General features: G+C 46.4%; 1 protein-coding gene across 3 annotated transcripts in view; it reads right to left on the bottom strand.

The window, feature by feature from the left end:
• The window catches only part of R3HDM2 (R3H domain containing 2), a 60,642-nt gene that overhangs the window by 34,818 nt on the left and 4,200 nt on the right, over positions 1-21,624 (bottom strand). The window contains exons 1-2 of one of the 3 annotated variants that reach the window (XM_040618486.1): positions 3,641-8,389; positions 3,478-3,536 (exon numbers count right to left, since the gene is read on the bottom strand). The exons of the other annotated variants lie outside the window; for them this stretch is intronic. The gene's annotated coding sequence lies outside the window, so the exon portion shown is untranslated. Of the gene's footprint in view, positions 1-3,477; positions 3,537-3,640; positions 8,390-21,624 lie in introns of those variants that run through there. 3 annotated transcript variants of the gene reach the window in all.

Genomic DNA, 21,624 nt, shown 5'->3' with positions numbered 1-21,624 from the left:
AGGAAGGATCCCTACCACAGTTAAGAGGGTATCCCAGCATACCCAGCATGTCCTGCCACCCCCAGGTGTCATACATGGAAACATCCTTGCCACATGAACCAACATGGAAGGGATAAATGACGTGTCAGTGAAGTAACAGATTCTGTTCATTTGCCAGGAATATAAAGGTGGCAACATCCACTGCACCATCCAGTCAGCTGCCATCACTGAGTCAGCTGCGGGATTCGGGGGCTCACAACCAAAGGAAACCAGCAAAATGACAAAGGAAGACTGTGTTGCTTTTTCTCCCCTATACATGAAAACTGCTGATTGAGCATAGAAGCAGCAGGAAGAGTTGCCATATGCCGGACAGGAAACTTCCACGTAGAGTTGACCGACGTGTTCAGAGAATCCAGCTTGACTGCCTGCATATTCAGGTCCTTTTGTTTTGCTCCCAAAGCAACCTACATGCTATGCAAGATCAGAGCTCCCATCTCATTTCTGCTGTGAAAAGTTGATGACAGAAAGAAGGCAATCATTGGATTCAGGCATGCTGGAGATCTCCTGGGGAGGATAATGCAGTTCAGCACCAAAGCCAGAGGCTGTAAAGATCCCAGATCCCGCTGAAAGCCTCCTCCCCACCCCGACTAGGCTTACTGCTTGACTTTTGATGCATGTTTCCTTTTTATATGCATCCCGAGGAGGAAATGGTGTGTGGATGGAGGTATCACATGAAGATGCAAGTGAGCAACCACGACAAATCATTAGAAATCAATTTAAAATAATGCATCTGTTATTGACTGTTATGGCACCGTGCATTGGAATAGCTTTTATGCTCAAGAAACCTGACAAGCAAAGGAGAATGGAGTTCTGTTTGCAGTGCCTGTTCAGCATCAACAGTGGTGCATTGTCTGTCTCATCACTAAGTCACCTTGATATCAGCTCTCTGCAAGCCAGCTCACTTGCACTTCAAGCCCCTTGGTGCCCTTGCTGGCTCGACCAGCAGCCCAGTACATTCTCTGCCACTTTACAGCACTTCTGGGTACAAAAATCTCTTAAGCACTTGAACTGGATGGGTAAACTTTGCTTACACCTATTTTGCAGGCATGGAAAAGGAGATGCAGAGAATTCCTGCTACAGTTTAGATGCCCACAGCTCTACATGCCTCCAAGAAGCTGACAGGTTGGACAGACAGGACAACACTAGGAGAAAGGAACCTATTGCACAAAACCCACTGGAGGGCTTGCAAAGAAGGGGAGTTCAAATGATACTAAAGAAAATGGGTTTAAACAGCTCAGGCTTAAAAGTTCTCTCAGCCTGAAGTTCACAGCAAGAGCAGCCATCTTCAGTCCTCCTGCTCTCCCCTCTGTTGGTCTAAAAGGTTATTATTTGTTTGACATTAAAACCAAACCAACAAAACAGCAATGCTGTTCTCTTTCCCTTTTATTTTAGGGGCTGCAGAAGCCAAGTGAGAACCCTCTCACCCCTTGCTTACAAAATCTAGGGGAGAAAAAAACACCAAACCAGCCAATAGTTAAGAAGCGAAAGGATCACAGAAGCCATCACTATAAACGGTTCTTGAGAAAGAAGGGCTTAAGTTCGGTCCAAACACAGCGCTGGAAATTTTTGTGGACAGTTCCTCTGAGGGTCCCTAAGCAGAATGGTGGGAGAAAAGAAAAGATAAACCCGAGATGAGAACCTCTCCGTCAGAGAGTTCCCTTCTCCATTTCACATCAGTTTTCCCTTCCCCATCACGAGCTATTCCTGTATTCATCCAAAGACCAGGGAACTGCTCTGTGACGTCAAAGCAGTTTCCCAGCAACAATTAATGAGGGCTGTCCACCACAGGGGTTTCCTGAAAAGCTAGCAAGGAATTATCCACCTACTTTCTACAGTGTCAAGATGCAATAGGACAGCATTGAACAGGAACTTTTGTTAACCCTTCCATGGCTCAGAGGAAAACCCTGGCACAGTTCCCACCAACAAACATCTTAATTCTTTCAGAGCCCCCCGAAGCAGAATTCCTTCCACCTCAACCCATCCGTAACGAAATACCACATCAGGGAGGAGGCACTGGCAGATACAGAGGTAGCAACCAGGCTCAGGAAAAAAGCACATTAAGAACAGCTTTTACCCTCTTGCTGGCACATTTCGCTTGCGCTGTGCTGGTGCCAGTCGAAGCATGAGCACAAACATTAAAAAGCTGGCTGAGGGAGCAAGGTATTCCCCAGTCCAGCTTACCATTCCTGAGCTGACCTGAGCTGGCAAAGCAATTCCTCAAACTTTACTAATCAGACCCAAAGCATTCCAGCTCCTGGCAAACCTCCCTGAAAGGAAGGCAAAAAGTAGGGCTGCTATCTATATCCCTCTTTCTGTTTTAGAGCTGACGTTCCTGCTTCTCACCATGCTGGCAGAAGACACCGAGCCACTTGACACACTAAGTAGCCAAAGGGGCACACAGCAAATACAAGACACTGTGGCTGTTTTCCAGGTGGGATCCAGAAACTGATTTGACCATTGACCAAGGCAGGGAATGATGATTAAAAGAAAAAAAAAAAATGCACCAACTTCATCTTTTGGCTGCCAGCTGCAAAAGTTGGACTTGGGCAGCGAAGGGGCAGTCTGAAGTGGGTACGGTATCCCCCTCCCCACTTTCCCACAGCTTTCAGCAAGACGAACTCAGCCTTCACCTGCTGAAGTGCTCACCATTCACTGCAGCAGCTGTGGCTGCTGTTTACAGAGCCTCAAGACACAGGTGATGCTTCCAGTTTAAATAAGCATTTTAAAGACATGAAGGGGAAGGGAACCAGGTCCAATGCACCTGAATGAAGATCCTGCAGCAACCAGCTAACACCTCAAACCCAAGATTAACAGCTCCTAGCACTAAACCTCAAATGAAGGGAGCATCAGTTCCAGTACCTTGTTTTTTAGGCAAGACTGGATGATGAATGTGTGTGAGAAGGAGGTAAAGGCAATCCAAAGTCCCGATTCCATTAAAACCAAACCCAATTCAGTGATAAGTTTAGAATAATTAAAAAATGGGGTTAATATAGCTCTATGGAACGCCAAACTGCATAAGCTAACCTGAAAACATCACATGGCACATAGCCAATTAGCTAGTCAACATTTCTCATCAACTAGCCAGCTTCAAACAAGTATACCCTTTAATGCATAACCCAACAGAAAAGCAGGGAGTATTTTGTATTTGCAAAATAAACAGAAACTACCCAGGAGCAAGCTGCATAAACACCAAGCTAAGACACAAGGAGGACCCATGAGACTGTCACGGGGAACTCCTTAATGACATGGAAGAGTACAGTATGCTTATCGGGGATTCCCCTGTCTCCCTTAGGTGCATCCCCGGCATCACAAAAAGAGGAAGGAGAAAGCTCATCTCACACTTTCACGTCTTGAATGAGATCACAGAGCAACATATTCATTTTAGTAGAGCACCATTTTAAATTAACCCCATCAAGCAGCAGAAATCCTGTCACTTACCAGAGAGGAATGATGTCAGGTCCCCATCCCTGAAACACTCGCTCGCATTTATACCTATACTGTATTTTGCATAGTGGGGGTATAGGGAAAGGAAAAGAAAAGTCTCTGGTCAATCTTTCTCAAGCCCAAAATAATTGAAGACTTATTCTAAAAATAAACTCACCGTGGTGGTTTTGCACTCTCAGCAGGTCATCTGTTTCCCGATTTCAACGGAGACTTCATTGCCACAACCAGTTCAAGAGGAATTTTGCCAAGATAATATTGCTTCTTAAAAGGCACCGCCAGCTCTCAACCCCGAATAAAATGCTAGAGATCTTTGCTGCTGCTACAGCAAGCTAATTGCTCTGACAAGCGGCTCTGAAGCAAAGCAGAGCCCAGCTGTTCAGAGGGATGTCATAGAAAGCTCTGCCAATAGCCACATGCACACCCCCCCTCCTGCTCTCATTCAAATACTTCAATGGAACTGCCTCTGCACAGCCCTGAGAAGGCTTTAAAGACACAGCATCCTTCCCCTGCCAGGCACTGGAGCAACACAAAGTAAATGTAGAAGCAAAGATGAGATACCACAGTAAACATCAGCATCTTCCAGAAGAATTCAAGTGCATGGACTACACTCTGTGGAATGCCCTACAAATGCCAAGGTAGGTTACAGGCAGCCTTGTTTCGCTCCTGTCATTGTTGCTGTCATGTTTCCAAGGGGTCAGTTTGTTTATGATTTCATTTCAATTTGGTTATTTTTTTTCTTGCTCATTTATTAGCGATTAAATACAGAGCCAGGAAACAAGAAATGCAAATGGCCTCAGAGAAGTTTTAAACCTCTCAATTGCTTAAATTTTCCCCAGAAGGGTGTTTTCCATCCCAGACCTGGCAACTCTACAGGCACACAGCCTGTGACCAAGTCTCCTCTCCATATCCTAAAGCTTTCTCTGAAGCGCCCAAGGCAGCCTGGCTGAGCATCATGCACAGGCAGCCTCCGTGATGGATCATAAGCACATCCCGTCCCTCACCAGGCTCAGAAGTTGCTTCTTGTTGGATTACAGAGATCTTCCAACTACAACTCTAAATGCTGGTGAACAGCAGGCAAGCTTCACTCTCCTTCAGCGCCCATGGTTCCTGCTGGGCAGGAGCCCATCCCAGGCAAGGTGCAGCCAGAATTGAAGAGAATACACACTTGCGGGGCCAGTGCTGACTTCAAACATGATCAGCTCAGTCAGCAGCTGCTCTTGAGGAGGCTCCTTGCTCAGGCTGAGCTCTGGCAGTGCTGGGGCTGGCAGCAGAGCAAGGGGCAGCAGGGCTTACAGAGCAGCTGTCTGCAGACAAAAGCTTTGAAGAGAAAGGAGGTGAAGATGAGAAGGCAGGGTAAACGTTGGCCTCAAGGAGATGGAAAGGCTGAAGGGAGACAGTTGCGAAAAGGTTGAGAAACACAGCTTTGACCACATCCATTGCGAATAGTGTAGTGCTGTGCTTGTAAAGCCTCTTCAGGACTTGGCTTTACCACTTTTGCCAAGTTAATGCAGTTTCTTCTAAATGATCCATTGCTACCACAAAAGAAGCAGTCCAATAAAGGTGTTAAAGCTAGGAGACAGACAACAGAAACCGGATACGTTTCAGCTCCATGACAAACTGAGGTTCAAGTTTGTAAAGCAGCCCTGCTCTGCAAAGGACTTAAATGTATGCACGGGCTTCTGTCTTAACCTGCTTCAAAGCCTTCTGAATCAAGAATGTCTTCCCCATGCAGAAAGCAGGTGAATGCTCCTGGCCAGCTGTCCTTCTCTCCCTGCTGAGGCTGCTGTGATCCTGGCAGCAATAAACAGCTCCTTGCTTCTGCCTGCACCAGTACTGATTTGAGGAGGGGGTCCCATGGCTAAAGAACTGGAGAGAAAGGAGTGACAGGTAGGGAGTAACAAGACGAATGCCACTTGCAACGCTATGCCAGTGTTTTCAAGTGGAGGGCCACAATTAATTGACCCCCACATTGGCTGAATGCAAAGGCTTCATGGATGTTACATGAAACTTCCCCATCAGAAGGTGAATTGGATCTGCTTCCTTGCAAGTTCCTTTTATGCCTCCAATTTCTGGCCACTTCAAGTTCTCCCCTCCCCATTCTGCAGATAACTTTTAAAATGAAGGCCTGCCCAAGGAAACTGCAGCATGATCTCCCAAGCTCTCTGAGAAACAGTCACCACTGTCAGAGCAGAGCAAACATATAGGATGAGGGCCTTGAGCTGAGCTCATGGGCTCTGCTATGACAGTTTCTCAGTCCACTGCACAGAGAGACCCGAGAGGTGGCAAGTGACTGCGTTCGCAACAGCTCCACAGATTGCTCAGCAAGAAGTCAGCCTGGGCGTTCACGTCCCCCTGGCAGAAAGCACGTGCTCGGAGTGAGTCCCTGCAGCAGCTGAACTCAGCAAAGCTACAAGATTATCTCATAGAGATTAGGTTAACAACTCGGCATAAGGGTTTTTCCATCTATTTTGGGTTTGTTTATTCCTGGCACCCAGGCAGGCCCCTGGAGTTTCAAACCTGGAGTTTTGCGCCCTGAAGAAGCTCCGGCAGCTACTTTGCAAATGAAGAAGCAACAGAAAGAGACAGAGGAGTTCAGGTCCAGGAGCAGTGCTCCAGCATGCCTTGCCCAGGTCAAGGATCTTTGCTCCACACAGAGAGCATCTTAAAATCTCCACAACACCTAGTGAAACACGCAGAGCTTTATTTTGCTAAGGAGCCTCTGTAGTCTGCTGCATTTCAACTCAGGATCCTTAAGGACAGTTGCTGGTGCCCTCTACTCCAGAGCCCTGCAGTGGCAAGATAAGTACTATAAAAGGAGGGAAATTTAGATGCTGCTCTTCCCTTTTACCAGATCTTCCCATTTTCAGGTGCCTGGTTGGCAGAGCACGTTAAGCAAGCAAGAACATACAATCAGTTTAGGACCCTCTGTCAAAACATCACTGTCAGTTCTTAACACTAACATTATAGCAGAAGGAAAAGATACTCCATAATTCTGAGCCTGCAAACCTGGTCTCTAGCACTTAGATGCCTGGCAGGTGGCTCAGCAAGGACAGATTTCTAGTGAGAAAACCTTCCAGCCCTAGGACACAAGCACCTGCCCTAAACAGCATAGATGCCACCTCCTGTAGGCTTGTCCAGCTCTTTCAAAAACCACTGCCCATTATCACTATGAGTCGGCAGCATTTCATCTTCGGGAAGCACACATGAGAGGATTTCCTAAGCTGCATCTTTCTCCTTAGATGGGTAGACAGTAAATCCTGGGCAGGGGGAGGAGGAGGAAGAGGAGTGAGTCAGCCCCACCAGCAGCCTGGACAAAGCTCTACAGAGAGGGCTCCTGCCTTTCACACCTGAGAGCCATTCGCTTAGGCATCACGCATGTGTGCACGCACACAATGAAACTAGGTCAGTGAAAGCGGGGCACAGGAAAGATGCAGCAGCTCTAGGTATTGTCTGTGCTCCCAGTCTGCAAGGAAGCTGCCTAGGCCTAACACAGTGGTATTGCAGAGCAAACAAAGAAAAAAAGCAACAAGACACATTTCTTCCTTCCCTGGCAGATGTATCAAATGAGCCTAGGCTCTAATTTGCCCAGCCCAGCTTCCGTTGAGAGAAGACATGTCAATTCCGTAGTGGATATAATCCCATCAGAAGGGGAGAAAAAAAAGAAGTCAACACTTGTGATTTCAAACTGGTGGAACGGCACTGGTGCAAACAAACCCCCATCACCGGCCCTGGACTGGGCTCCCCCACGTGACAGGCACATACCAGGCAGCCTGCAGCAGACACCTACAGTGGCTGGAAAGACGGAAGAGCGTTACCAATGGACTTACATGCATTAATTTATCCACCCGAACCAGAAAACTCCCCTCTCCTCTTAGAAAAGGGGGAGAAATGCAAACACGAATCTGGGACAGACTCCTTGTTGCAGGCACGTCAAACACCAAGGCTCTCACTTCTGCCGGCCTCAGCTACCATAGCATCTCTGGGGATGAGGAAGAGAAAGCAATCCTGAAGCAGCTAGAGAACTCCATCATGGCCTGTTCTTTGGGCTGGAACTGACCTTGCTCACTGCATCCTGCAGCAGGCTGCAAGCTATTGTTAATTACTAAAGTGCACAGGTAGAAACACACTCTCCAGAGAGAACACACGTCCAAGGACGTCATGAGCCTGCAGACTGCAGGGGAGATTTTGCTGCCTAATGTGACTCAACTTCAGGGTGCTGCCAGGTATACGCCAAGTATCTGAGCTAAGGAACACTCTTAATAATAACCACCACACATGGCAAGTCAAAAATCTCTCTTCAGTTCTCCAGGCCACAGGCTTGTTTTGTTTTGCAGGAGTGCACATGCAGCAGAAAGACTTCTTTGTGCTTGGCATCAGGAAGCAGGAAGGATGAGAACTGCAGCACCATGCTACTGGGAGCTACCTACCCTAACATGTCCCCAGAGAAAAAGCCCCATGAACATCCAGAACGAGAGCAGGCACCCATGGAAAAGCTGAAAGCAGGAGACCAGCAGAATCCCCACAGCTGGGGCTGAAGGGAGGATAGTCTGGTCTTACTCATCCTTTTCCATCGGGAACACAAATAGAAAAGAGGGAGAACAGCCAGGAGTCCTCATCAAGACCATGACCACCTGAAAGATCTCTCCATGCAAGTCCTACAATTAGCATGTTTTTCTTACCTGGCCCAAGGTCTCCTCAGAAGAGGCCACAGCAAACAGACAAAGGGCAGATTGAAGGAAAAAAAATAAAATAGTACCTGCACAGTGAAGACTCCACTCTCAAAAGTTAAGAGTTGTTGAGGTGGATGAAATTCTGAGGAGGGCAGAGAAACCCAGGCCATCAGGAACTTTGAATGGCTTCTACTACCAGAAAAGAGACAAATTTGGCTTATGCCCAAAGAAGCAAGACCCAAGAGTCAAGCCCTGTCCCACCCTGTCCTCAGCTCACCCTGCTGCTGGGAATCAGTGTCACTCCAAGTGTTGCATGACACAAAGTAAAGGCACCTGCTACTCTTACACACCCGGGACCCAAAACCAGTGTGAGGACGGGGGTGGAGCTCCCGAAATGAAGAGAAATGATACAAGAATGCTTTAAGAAGCTTACTTGGCCTAAAAAAGAAGAATTTGGAAATTAGATTGTAAGGAGAATTAGCACTTCACTTCGGAGCCTAGTAGAAAAAAAAAGCACACTGCCCTAGATTTGTGTTTCGTTGGACTAAAGCATTTAGCTTCGCAGTAATCACAGCTGCATTTTCACAGCGCGCTCAAAGCCACAGTGCTCATAGCAGCTGCACCTGCTGCACTTCAGCATTTAAAACCATTCACTGCCCAGTCCCTTGCTCAACTGTTCCTGGGACCACCTCACCCCCTAAATTCTATCCCCCTTCAGCTCTCCCCCCACTCTGTGCCAAGGACATAAAGGCACAGTAATCCTCACGTCCCCAATGAGTCAGCACACAGGAAAGCACACACTTGCTCCATGCCAGCAAGGCATCCCAGCGTGAGCTGAGCATGGCACCGGGTGAATTTTCGACTTGCAGACATTTCTGGACCAACTCTGCAAGGGGAGGCAGGCAGAGCTGCTGTCTCTGCTCTCCCTGGCACCTCCCCGAGCAGCAAAGTCAGGCGGCAGCTCTTCCCTCCGGCCAGTTTCCCTCCTCCTGGCGGCTGGAGGGACAGCAGTCTCCCCAGCTCCATCAGGAAGCAAGTCCAGAAGCAGCAGGGATGCAGAGCAGCTAAATCCATCATCTCAGAGGGACAAAACAAAGGCAAAAGAATACAGGAGAGCCAGAAGAAGAGAGGAGGAAAAAAAAATACAGAGATGGCAGGAGAAAATATAAATACTGAGACGCTCTTAAGGAAGAAAGGGGAAGGGGCAAATGAAGTTCAGTGAATAGCTGGAAAAACCTTTCTGAGATGAAACATCTTGCCCACCCATTCCTTTTAAAGGATGTGCTGCCATCTCTGATGGATAACGGTGCCTGCACTGGACGTGGCAGGGAGGAACAGAGAAGGGTTTTAAATTTAAAAGAAATGACAATTTTATACTAACTAGAAATTAAACACCACCACCCTCCCAAGGAGCTTTGAGTCAACCTCAGCCATGCCCACAGCCTCTGACGTTGTCTTCTCCTCTGCATGTGCATGCACACACACATGCACGGAGGTTTCCTCCTCCCAGGCTGAAGTCAGTCTCCAGGCAGTAAAAAAGAAATTTTCTTTTCTTTTCTTTTTTAAAAAGGGACCTTCCATTCAAATGTGGCTCAGCTGAGGATGTGTTATCATGGCAACCATCCACTCCCTGTCTGCCCCAGCAAGGAGAACATTAAACACAGATTTGAACGATCCTGCGCTGGCACAGGCTGTGACCAAGCCCCATCGTCCCCTCCATCCCCTCTCCAAGCCCAGGCTGGCGTGATTTGTCATGAACCAAAACTGTCAATGGCTCAAGACAGACACGTGGGCAGTAATGAGCAGTGGAAAAAACGTAGCACACTCCATTCAGCTCCAAACACCGATAAATAATTCAGGAAGAGAAATGCCGCAATACAGAGCACAGCACAGTTTAAAAATAGAACATGCGCCGATGCCAGAGAAATGGAGGGGAAGCAGAGAAAAGCAGCGAGAGGTGGCATGAACTAAAGCATGTGTGTCAACAAACTGGGCAGCTTGTGGATGCTGTAGCAGCCTAGCTCTACATATTAAGCCCAGCAGATGTTTATTTGCTTACCCTTTAAACTGGAAATCCAAAACAATTATCATTATTAATATGGCAACAGCAACCAGGGCTACCCTTCTGGATCAGCGCCCTGCAGCAAGGCATATACCCGAAAAAAGAGAAACAGCCTCCACGCTGAAGGGCTTGCAGGAAGTACGTGGGTGGGAGTACGTACAGCGAGCGTGTCCTGCCCACCCTCCTGGCAAGTGCGGCAGCGACTGCAGCAGCACGGGCACCAGCTGCCTGGTGCCCAGGGTCAGGTATAGTCCGTCACCTGCCTGTCCTGCTCAGGTGGGGAGCACACGTGAAGCCCAGATAATGGAAGCTGAGCTTCAAGAACCTCCTTGGTACGATCCCTTTTCTAATGCGGGGCTGAAGGTGAAGCAAGCACTGACTATTTCTAATGGGAAAGTTAAAAGCCTTTTTCTCTATTCAGCTGTTCTCTTCTAAATCCAGCTACCTTACGTCCAAACACTTCCACTCATCATTCATAACATCAGTTGCTGGCCAACTGTCCTGACATTTACATCCCACAAAATATGTAATATACAAAAATATATATAAATACACTATATAAACATCACCACCGCCCCGTTAGGCAACAAGCACAAAGAGCTCCAAAACCTGTTATTGCCCTTCCTGCACTAATAACTGCATGTTAAAAAAAACCAAGACAAACAAACTTTGTGCTAACCTAAAATATTCAATTGCCTGAACAAGCCCGCAACACAGGCATCACCTGTATTTTCATGGTGGGAATTAGGACACAGCAAAGTCATGTAAGTAAAGTTAGAAAGGTCATTATCAGATCCAAGAGTTCCTCCTTGTGTAGGCTGCAGAGCCCAACACATTTCACATTTACTATTAATTACAAAGAAGCCCTGGTCATGGATACAGGCCCTTTATCCCAGTTTGCCATTGGACTGCTCTAACGAAAAAGATGGTCTCTCCAGGTTTTGCAGAACCTGTGAAAAATACTTCGACAGATGGCTGCATTTTTCCCTCCTCGCAGCTTCAAAAAATAACACCAGAAAGACACCAATCCCTCCCTGCTTCCTTGTGAAGAACAATATCAGTTTCCCAAGTACTTGTAAGACAGGAAACTGCTGCTAATAAGAAAATATAAAGTATATTTTTAATAAGAAAAAAATACTGTCGTGTACAGTTAATTCAAAACTCAGTATCTCTGTACACAGAGGAAGCTTTCCATAAATATTTTGGGGCCTCCCCCCAAATATAAAAAAAACTATTAAAGATGTGAGGGAATAAACACACACAAAAAAAAAAAAGTAAAAAGCTGCTGAGAGGAAGCTCAATAGACAGACCTGCTGCCTGTTTGTAAGGAACCTCAGTCTTAAAGAGGAAACCAGACAAGCGGCTCCTTTGGTTTCAGCAAAGATCTCCCAAAATGTATTCTGCCCTAAATTTGAGCAAAGGTGAACAAAACTGTGTTAGCCTTAATCACTGGAGCACTGTAAGGTAACATCAGTCTGCTTCTCTGAAGGGCAATTTTAATGGAAAACTTGCCTAAAACAGAGCACATCGCCTTGCTGTGTTTTCACATGGTCCTGTTACCTTACTTGGCTACTAACGCACTTTTAACTACACGACCACATTTAACCTGCAACGTGAACGGCTGCTCAGAAGATGCTGACAAGAGACTTTAAAGGGAGAGAATAAGAAACACAAACTTGTGCTACAGCTGAAAAGCCCATGCTTCCATCGACCAGTTTCTCCATCAGCAGCCCCCCCCCCCCCCCCCCCCCCCCCCCCGAGGGAGGGAGCTGAGTGGAGGAACGAACACCGGGCACCCTGCGAAGCCTCCTGCCTACCCCAGCTGCAGGCAGCCAGCAAGAGCCAGCATCGCTGCACAACACGCACCTGCATTTACAAAGCAAACCCCAAACTGCCACATTAGGTCCGATTTTAGGATTTTTCCCTACCTTGCCTCAAAGTTGAGGCTGTCACGGTCCTATTTACATGTTCCACAGGCAGGGGTCACACACTGGCTGGTGTCAGCCTGCTACCAGACACCGTGGATAAAACAGAACTTGCCTGCCTGGCCGTGAGTTATCCGCAGAGTGGGTGATGCTGTCTTACAGCCAGCTGCTATTTCTGGAAAACATGTAGTGTTACAGTACGAGAAGAAAATGTAATGAAAGTAGTCCAACCACCATCTTGGGACCTAGTAATTTCATATACATTATCAGAATTGCAGTTCAGAAAAGAAAAATCTCCCAACACCCTCAGAATTTCTGATTTCAAAGTTTTGTTTGTTGAACGTATTGAAAAGCTCATAATGGGCACCTGAAGCCAATCCCATGTACAATGGACTTTCAATGTTAAAAAGCCATTTATGTCTCAGCCCCTGATTAAAGTATTGCTTGCTTGAGGTCACAGCAGGTAGCAACTTCTCCTCCCACCTCCACTCCTGCACCCTCAATGGAAAATTTTCCTGGATTACTTTTAGCTACTGATACTGCTCAAGGGTTTCTCTCTGCAATAGCTACCCACACTATTCCTGAACAAGTTGTTACAAAGCTGCTTCCTCTCTCTCTCTCTCTCAAAAAAAAAAAAAAAAAAAAAAAAAATCACTCTGCATTTTACTAGTCTATTGGATACAAACTAAAATTATCACAGAGAACAAGCTTAAGAAACAGCCTGTGGCTTAGGGAGGCAGAGGGCATGGCGGTGCTATAGGTTTCAGTTCCAGGAAGTTTTTAACTCCAGGCACATGCCATGCCGGTATCAAAGGTTCCTCAGCCAAGGTTGAATTGATCAGCTTGATCAGGACACGTTGTTAGCAGGATACTTGGGGGGTGGGGTGGGTATAAAATAAAATAAATAAATCAAGGCTTATACAATCATGCTGACGTAATTCATCTGCACCTCTTGTCTAACTAACATTTCCACTCAGCAGCCACTGTGGGGGTACTCTCACAGAACCGCGGAAACCTCAAAGAAAGCCTTCTGTCAAGTGACCAGATAAAAGAGAACCTGTTAATGCTCCCGCTAGTGGCAGGAGAGAATCTCGAGATCAATCCTTAGCACAAAACCCATCCAAGACATCGGTCGTTAAGAAGCTAGGCTCACCAGTGCTGCTGCTCACTTAAGAGTTCATTTATTCATATAATTATGTTGGTACAACCCTCAGTTGTTACAGGCCAGCGGTTTCATTATCTAAGGGGCTTGTTCCCATAAGCAGCAGCTCTATCAGATGAAGCGCAGTTTTTCCAATACAGACACAGCATCAGGCAGGAGGGCAGAGCTGCTTTCGCTGTACCAGCGCAGCAAAGCCACGCTGCTTCGGCTGCTGAAGCCCCACAGATACATCACGTGTGAAAGCTGACGATTTTGCCAGTACCACTTTCCCAGTTTCAGGGAGCTATGTGCTGGCAAGTCCACGTCTGAAATGCACACAGCACGGAGGGTTTTACGTACAGCCAGCCAGCGCCAACGAGGCGGGCTGCTTCTGCAAACCCCAGGTCCCTGCTTAAATGAAGCCAAAGAATAGCAGTCCCAGCCTTGGTTTGAAACTGATGTGGGGGAGACATGGGGATGGGCAGCCCCCTGGCTTGTGGGCTACTGTAATTTTAAAGTGAGAAAGCAGTTTTGAGGTTGGGCTAAATGCACCCACTTACGGAAGCAGAACACAAGCACCTCCTCCCTGCATTCCCCCGGTGTTCTGGATCTTCATTTTTTTTTTCTGTCCATGCGCTCCCCTTTCCCTCCCAAGGTCAAATCACAGTAGTAAGACTGGGCTAAAAGCACCTGTTCGTTTTGCTTTGGACATGGGGAAACAGGCAGGACAGGATCCTATTTCCCAATAGACCGTATGCCTAAAGCCTCCCAAAGAGGTCAGTCTCTCAAACACAGCAAACACCATCTGTAATGAAGTGGCTCTTGTGTCTAAACTCAGCTCAGCAGAAATTAGTTTCTCAAAGAAAAAGATGTCAAAGCAATACAAAAATTTTAAAACTTCATTAAAAAAATACAAGCGAGCTGCTATAAAGAGTAGGCTGCATCTGCCCACACTCAATAATCATCACCGAAATTCACTGGGAGGCAGCAGTGACTCAGCCTGCAGTACAGAAAGACAGCCTGTGCTCCCAATACATAATGAAACTGGGCTTATACAAAATCATAAATCTGCATGCGCCCCATTGACAACACACATGCAGGGGAATCCCAGCACCGACAGACAGGCAGGGAATCATCAGCCTGTCCTCCTGCTGCTGCCCACACTCAGACACAAAAACGTCTGCAGAAGTACACCTCACCTTTGCTTCAATCCGGGAACTAGGTCGTGTTGTCTTGCAGCTGGATTTACTAGGACTCAGAAATCAAGAGAAGGTTCAAAAAAAGACGGAGGAGAGTGGGATCTATTTGAAGGGGGAGGGAAACTAGCTATGGTCCTCAACTACATCCCACTATCCTTTCAAATGTCACCTCCAGCTCTTAAAAAAAAGGATGGGGGGGTAGAGAGAGAGAAATCTATGCACAGTTTTATTAAATTGCTCCATTGTGTGAATGGATTAATCATACTTCCAGTAAAAACCTTGAAGTATACAATTACTGCAGATCACCTCCTGCCCAATAGCCACAAGAAACATAGGGCTTTCTTACAGACTGCACTGTTTGCTCCCATACTCATGCTGTCTATCACTTAAGAAACATGTTTCTCAGAGGCACCTTCTGTGCTGGCCTCCAGAACAACTCCTTCGTTCAGGCATCCAAGGCCTTTTTCCCAGAACAACCACTAGCTCCGATCAAAACTAACTGATACATATGGCCACTCAGCAAATTAAAAAACCTGTCCCATGGAATCAGGACTTCAGCAGCACAACGCATCCGAGCGACAAACCCTTCTGCCTGTTCACAACAGGGCACTGGCCTGTAAGCCAGGGAAGTGCAGGCCTCCTGGGTCCTCACCCTAGCTCAGCTCTGCGTTCTGATGCTATGATCAGGCAAACAACAACTTCTCCCTGTTCTTCAGACCATTTGCCTGTAAAACAGGGATTACGTCACCTACTCCCAGTGGGGTAGAATGGATTAACATATTGGTTTTGCAAACTCCCCTTCTAAATCCCTCAGTGTACAGTCATGAGTGGGGATGGGAAGGGACAGGGGTAAGACCAAACCAGCTTTATTATTAGCCCCTGCTGTGGCTCTGACAGGGAGGGCTGCCCAGAACTTTGTCGCATTCCTTGTTCTATGTCCCAGCACTTCTCCAAGCAGCTCTGGCCATCAAAGTTTTTTGGATCTCTACAGGATCCCTGCAGCACGCATTTGCCTTGTGTGCCATGACAGGGAGCACATAGGCTAGAGAAGCTGCTGAGAAACAACAGGCTTCTCTCTGGATTGCCCACACGTTAAATTTTACTTCATATAACACAGTGGGCATATGACCTCTACTAGCGTTTCTCTCCTGCCCCCATACATGCACACTCCATATGCAGTCACTTACCTAAGTGCTGACACTGCGTGAGACAGAGAGAAGATCAAAGTCTTCATTAAAAGCCTCTCACTGCCCTTGATTTCCTTGTGAGAGGCACCTTTCTGTCCTAAGTCCACCTAGTGCCTCAGTTTCCCGAGCACCTTGAGCTTCCAGTCCCTTGTGTGCTACAAAGCCCAGCAGACCTGGCTTAACTCACTGCCATGCAGCTGCCTGGCAAACACCAACAGTCTTTTTGTCCTCATTTCTCTTTTCCCCACCTGAAGCCACCTGGTACCACCATTCCAGTTCCAGGGATAGCTGTATTTTTAAAGATACATCTAAAGCAGCAGCTAAAAGAGTTGAGGAAGAGTTTTTAAAGTCAAGTAGGTGATTTAGAAAGGATCTCCCTCCTCCGGCCAGGTTCTGGCCTCACCACAGCATCACCACATCCTGTTTATTTTGTCCACTGCTGTTACATGTTCTGCCTGCACTGCCTGACGCTGTATTTCTCCAAATGGATGTGAGAAGAGTATGAAGTGATGGGTATAATTCTGTAGCACCCATAGCAGCGGTAAGGTCTGTGCAAGTGCTCACTGTCAGTAGTCACTTTGGTTATAGTTTTCCAGAGGCATTCGCATTTAGGCCAAACTAACAAGAGCCTTCCAGTACTCAGTGATTGATATGGGCAGCCAGTGGGACTCCCAAAAAGTTTCCAAGATTCAGAGTTTGGCACCTGTTACCTGCAGGAGCATCTCTGACATCTTTGTTTTCAAAAGAGGCCAAGGTGCCAAATTAAAATTCAGCATCAACTGGAAGCGGGTTTGGGATCCTTTTGAAGATGTTACCCATTAACAGTAAATTTTGGTTTCCATTATCAGACATACACACAGTCTGACTCACAACGAGGCATCCTCTGCTTACACAGGCCCCTTCCTTGCACGATTTCAAGCTTCCCTCCCCCTCCTCCAAAGCAATTTCTCCTGGAGGAGAAATAGTTTGTTGCACCCATGGTTCAGACTACCAGGATGTCCTGGCCACACACTGAACAAAACCCAGGATAAAGACTCCCATTCCCTTTCTCAACAGCAGCAGTACTCTTCCATTTTATAAAGACACGGTAATAATCAAATCGGTAAGACGACAAAAAAGGGCAGAAACTAAAGTGCTAAAAATCAAAACACACGCTGACGGTGTATCTCACGTGTTCAGCAGGCCACCGAGATCACCCAGAGCTAACAGCAGCGCAGCTCCACAGGTACTTCTCACAGACAAGGAAGGGAAGGCAGGAAGGTCCCAGCTGTAAAGTTCTTGTGACATGATTCAGAAGGAAGACATTACACTGATTCATCAATTCAACCTGTCACCCGAAACCAAGCTGTTGGGAAGCTTCTACCGGGAGCAGATATATACGTTGTTCTGCTTCTGTATTGAACTTGGATTTAATGAAGCAGTTGAGCAGCAGATGCAAGAGCTTATTGGAGGCCACCTCCCTCTACTGCTCAGGGAGACTGGACGGTATCTGCCTTGACTCTCACCAAAGCCTCCAGAGATCGGTGTTGCCGCAGCTCTACCTGTGCTATGTTTATGGAACCAGTTGAAAAGCACGCAATTCATTTAGGTATCTGCACTTTCATGTTGTCAGCTAATTTCTGAGTGATCCTAAAGCAGTTATCCAGAAAGAAAAAAGAAATAGGCTATATACTAGGTCATCAATGGATCTAGGCATTAATGAACCAAGTTACAAGACCCTTCAGGAAGTTGCCCAAGTCTCTGCAATGGTGTATGAGGAAAGCAGCATTGTTGGGGACCTTGTAAGTGGTATTGTTCTGTAACATTGGGTGAGTAGCAGCATCTCTTTCACCAGCACTTTTGCACATTAAACAAGTGAAATGTATTTTGAGTCTCGGATGACTGCTGAATATAGGGGTGATAGTAAAGTCTCTTAGCTGATTTTCCATAGTCACCATGCTTGGTCTCCAGAGATGGGGTATCTTAATGGACAGATACACAAAGCAAGACTTCTTGCTAGAGGAAGTTAAAAGGTGGCACTAATTACCTGTAATTCACAGCCAAATCATCCCATAGATAAGCCAGAGAACAAGCCTTTAGGCATTAACACAAAAAAAACCCCAAAACCAAATGCCCAAAATATTGCAAACACCCTTTTTCACCTTATCTAAAGTGCTGGGAAGGATCAGCTAGAATTAAAGACAAATGCAGCGACATAAACCCAGCTGCCTGCTGGAAAGAGTCTACCTGGTCATCAACCCTCCTTCTGTATTCCATTGCAATAGCTCTAAACTTCTTTCCACCACCACACCTTCTCCCCAGAGCAATGTTCTCTAGCAGGAGTGAGGTGACCATGCCACCACCAGCTGGAGGTGCTGAGATGTTGCATTAATCTCTGAAGTCCACCAAAACAAAGAGCATCCAAACATGAAGCACCTAGATATCCAGGGCTTTCGGCATCTCTGCAATAAGCTACAAACATACAGCAACAAAATAATCTAATAACTCTAAATAGAGCAGTTCCTATTTTACTAGCATTAACTTCCAGAAATTTATACTGTAAAAAGCAGCAACAGTCCTGGGAAAAAAGGCACTAGAGAGGCAAAGTCACCCTTTCAGTCATTATCTGGCACCAGAAAGAGGAATCCTTGATAACAGTTCATTCAGGCAGAGGTGGTGACAAAGTCTGGGCTCTTGTCAAGCCCAGTCGCTTCCATGCCATGGTACAAACTCCTTAATAGTACAGAAGTGTTACACATAGTGGATTCCGAGGGCAACCACTGGTCCTAAGGAACCAAGATCCTTAGATTAAAGGAACTGGGAGAAGGACAACAGGTTATTATTACTAACTAGTACCGACATAAGCTGAAAAAGCATCCAAACCCAATATTAACTATTCTACCTATTTAAGGGTGATGCTTCAGCCTCAGTTAACGAGATGCAATCACAGTATCAGCTGAAGTGCCACATCCCCTTGCCACAGACCCAGCAGCATTAGTCAGCATTGCCACTTGTTTCTCTGACCTCTCCAAGTCTTTAAGATACACCACCACCTACAGCTGCAGGCACTTCCAAAATACAGCATTAAAAAAAAGATTCAGACCAAGGTGGAAGCTAAATTCATTTGGCCCATACAGTCTGTTTCCTCCCAGCATTACACTTTCCTGCCAGGGCTATGTCAGCAAGCAGAGAGACACAAATGTCTTCTGCCTTTTGGTCACTCTAGGGGCTGACAAACAAGTTGTTAAGTTTTCTGACCCTGCAGTCATGGTCCATCACAATTTCAACAGGCATCAGATCATTTAGACGTGGGTTTCAGTCTCTGCTGGGGGCTTTGGATCAGGCCACGAAAGTATGTTTATGAAGAATTTAAGGCAAGAAACACAACTCGGCATAGGCACACCAAGGAAGTACCAGGGGCACAGAACACTGGCAAGATCATTTTATTAAGAATGTATCTTCAGCCAATAACAGCCCCTTGAAAAGCCTTCAGCACTCAGGTGCCAAGCTGCATTTCCTGCCGTTACACTGGACTTCCTCCTCTGAATTACTCTGAAAACAGCAGCTTGCTGAGCAACACCAAAACCTGCTGTACCTGAGAAGCAACTAAGGCAGGGGGAAAAGCAGCTCCAAGATCTGTCCTGGATGTTTTGATAACACATCCTGCTGTATAGCCTCTTTGGCAGTCACCTCCTTCTTAAAAAAAGGAAATATTAAAAAATAATCGAATGAGTACTCATCTAGTTGAAGCTTACTCTTAAACAATAGAATGAGATGAAGTACCCTGCATACATGCATATACACACTTGCAATCTTTGGTGCTGGGACTATCTGCATGGATTCTTCACACTTCTCAGACAGCTCTGCCCATTTTGGCATGAAAGCACTCTCCGTTCCTCCACCTGATTCTAGGTAGTAATTATGCAATGACAAAAGTACTTATAGTTAACATTTCTCCAATACACTAATTATTTTCATCCACCAGCATCTCCCATACAAAGGAAGACAAGAAAGAAAAGTTAAAATAGGTAGATCAGAACTCTAGAAGATAGTGGGGGAAATCCAGGCTCCACTGTAATCAGAGAAAGCTTTGTTCACACACCGCATTTACAAATAATTGGAGGGTAGAGATTAAGACAACACCTGAAGACAGGCTGAGAGAGCTGGGGTTCATCCTGGAGAGGAGAAGGCTCTGAGAAGACCATGTTGTGGCCTTTCACTAATTAATAGCAGGCTTATAAGAAAGATAAAGCCCTTTTACTGTGGCCAGCAGTGACAGGACAAGGGTTTAAACCGAAAGAGAGCAGATTTAGATTGGCTATAAGAATTTTTTTTACAATGAGGGTGGCGAGATACTGGAACAGGTAGGCCAGAGAAGCTGTGGATGCCCCATCCCTGGAAGCGTTTGAAGTCAGATGGGACAGGGAGGGCTCTGAGTAACCTGATCTAAGGAAAGATGGCTGGGGGAACTGGGGTTGTTTAGTCTGGGGAGGAGAAGACTCAGGGGGGATCTTCTCACTCTCCACAACTGCCTGAAATGAGGCTGTAGGCAGGCGGGGGGTCGGTCTCTTCTCCCAAATAACTAGCAACAGGACAAGAGGAAATGGCCTCAAGCTGGTTTAGATTGGATGTTAATGTCCTCACTGAAAGGGTGCCCAAGCATTGGAACAGGCTGCCCCCGGAGGAGGTGGAATCACTGCCCCTGGAAACGTTTAAAAAAAAAACCACCAAGATGCAGTGCTTAGCAACACGGTGTAGTGATGGACTTGGCAGTCCTGGATTAACGGTTGGATGTGATGATCTCAAAGGTCTTTCCAACCTAAATGATTCTATGGTTCTATGTCCCTGCCCGTGGCAGGGGGGTGGATGAGATGATGAAGGTCCCTTCCAATCCAAACCATTCCGCAATTCTAAAAGAATTTAAGCACTGAAACGAAGCTAAGCCCCAGACCACTCCACTCCTACAGATATATATATTTTTAAAAAATTATTATTATTATTTTCTTAAATGGGTGATTTATACACCTTCCCCCGGAAAGTGGGGTATTAGAATAGCAGCACTGACACAATCTTAAATTTAGCAACACAAATGGCATCACCACCATAAGGGGAACTGGATGCATCTGCGCTCTGACGAGAGGATGAAATATACAGGCAGAAGAGGTACTGCAGAACAGCTGGAAGAATGGATTTGACATGGACATTCTCCACTGCTCTGATCCGTAGGCCAGTACTAAACAAGAGGGTCTGCTTCTCCCAGAGCCAATTCCTTGGCATCAGTATAGCAATTTCCTTCCCGTTCAGTTCAGTTGACTGGGCCCCTTTATTCCTTCCACCCCCTCCTAAAGCCTGCTACAGACAACCTGTGACAACTACAACAGGGACAAAGCAAGAACAAAAATTTCCTCAGTTTCTGTGAAATTAAGCCATGCTGCCCCACCTCTCCTCCCAACACTAACTACTCCAGGCAACAGCAGAGTCCGAGGTCCTGAACTAACAGTTTCCCAGCCACAGAGAGAGTGGCTGCACGTAGTTTGACAAGTTATCTGGGACTTGCTTCCTTATACATCCATCTTACTTGAGAAGGTGCTAGTTTATTCCCAGGCCTTAGCTTTTACTTAACTAGAACAAGACATGCAAAGTTGCAATGGTTTTACTCAAGGGATAACGTAACACCTGATACTAGTCGAGTCAGCGCAGCTTTGGACGTACATAGTACACTACACTAAACCTTGTTTGCTGGCTTTAACTCCTACTGATCACAGAAGCCAAAAAGCCACATGCAGCACCACACTGTTTAAAGCAGTTACACCATGTTTCCAGTTAGATGTGATGCAGAGAACTGCACTCAGAACACCCTGGTGCTGCTCTCAGCCACAAGAAAAACTCAAAAACTTAAGCCCGCCAGCATTACCAATTCTAAAATATTCCCCTAGTAGTGAGTCTGTCAGGAGCTGGAGCGACCACTTAGAGAAAGA

The sequence above is a fragment of the Falco naumanni genome, chromosome 20, assembly GCF_017639655.2.
Source record: "Falco naumanni isolate bFalNau1 chromosome 20, bFalNau1.pat, whole genome shotgun sequence".
In the NCBI taxonomy this organism is placed as follows: Eukaryota; Metazoa; Chordata; class Aves; order Falconiformes; family Falconidae; genus Falco; species Falco naumanni.
The sequence above is the reverse complement of the archived record's forward strand: the minus strand, read 5'-3'. Positions and strand labels throughout refer to the sequence as shown.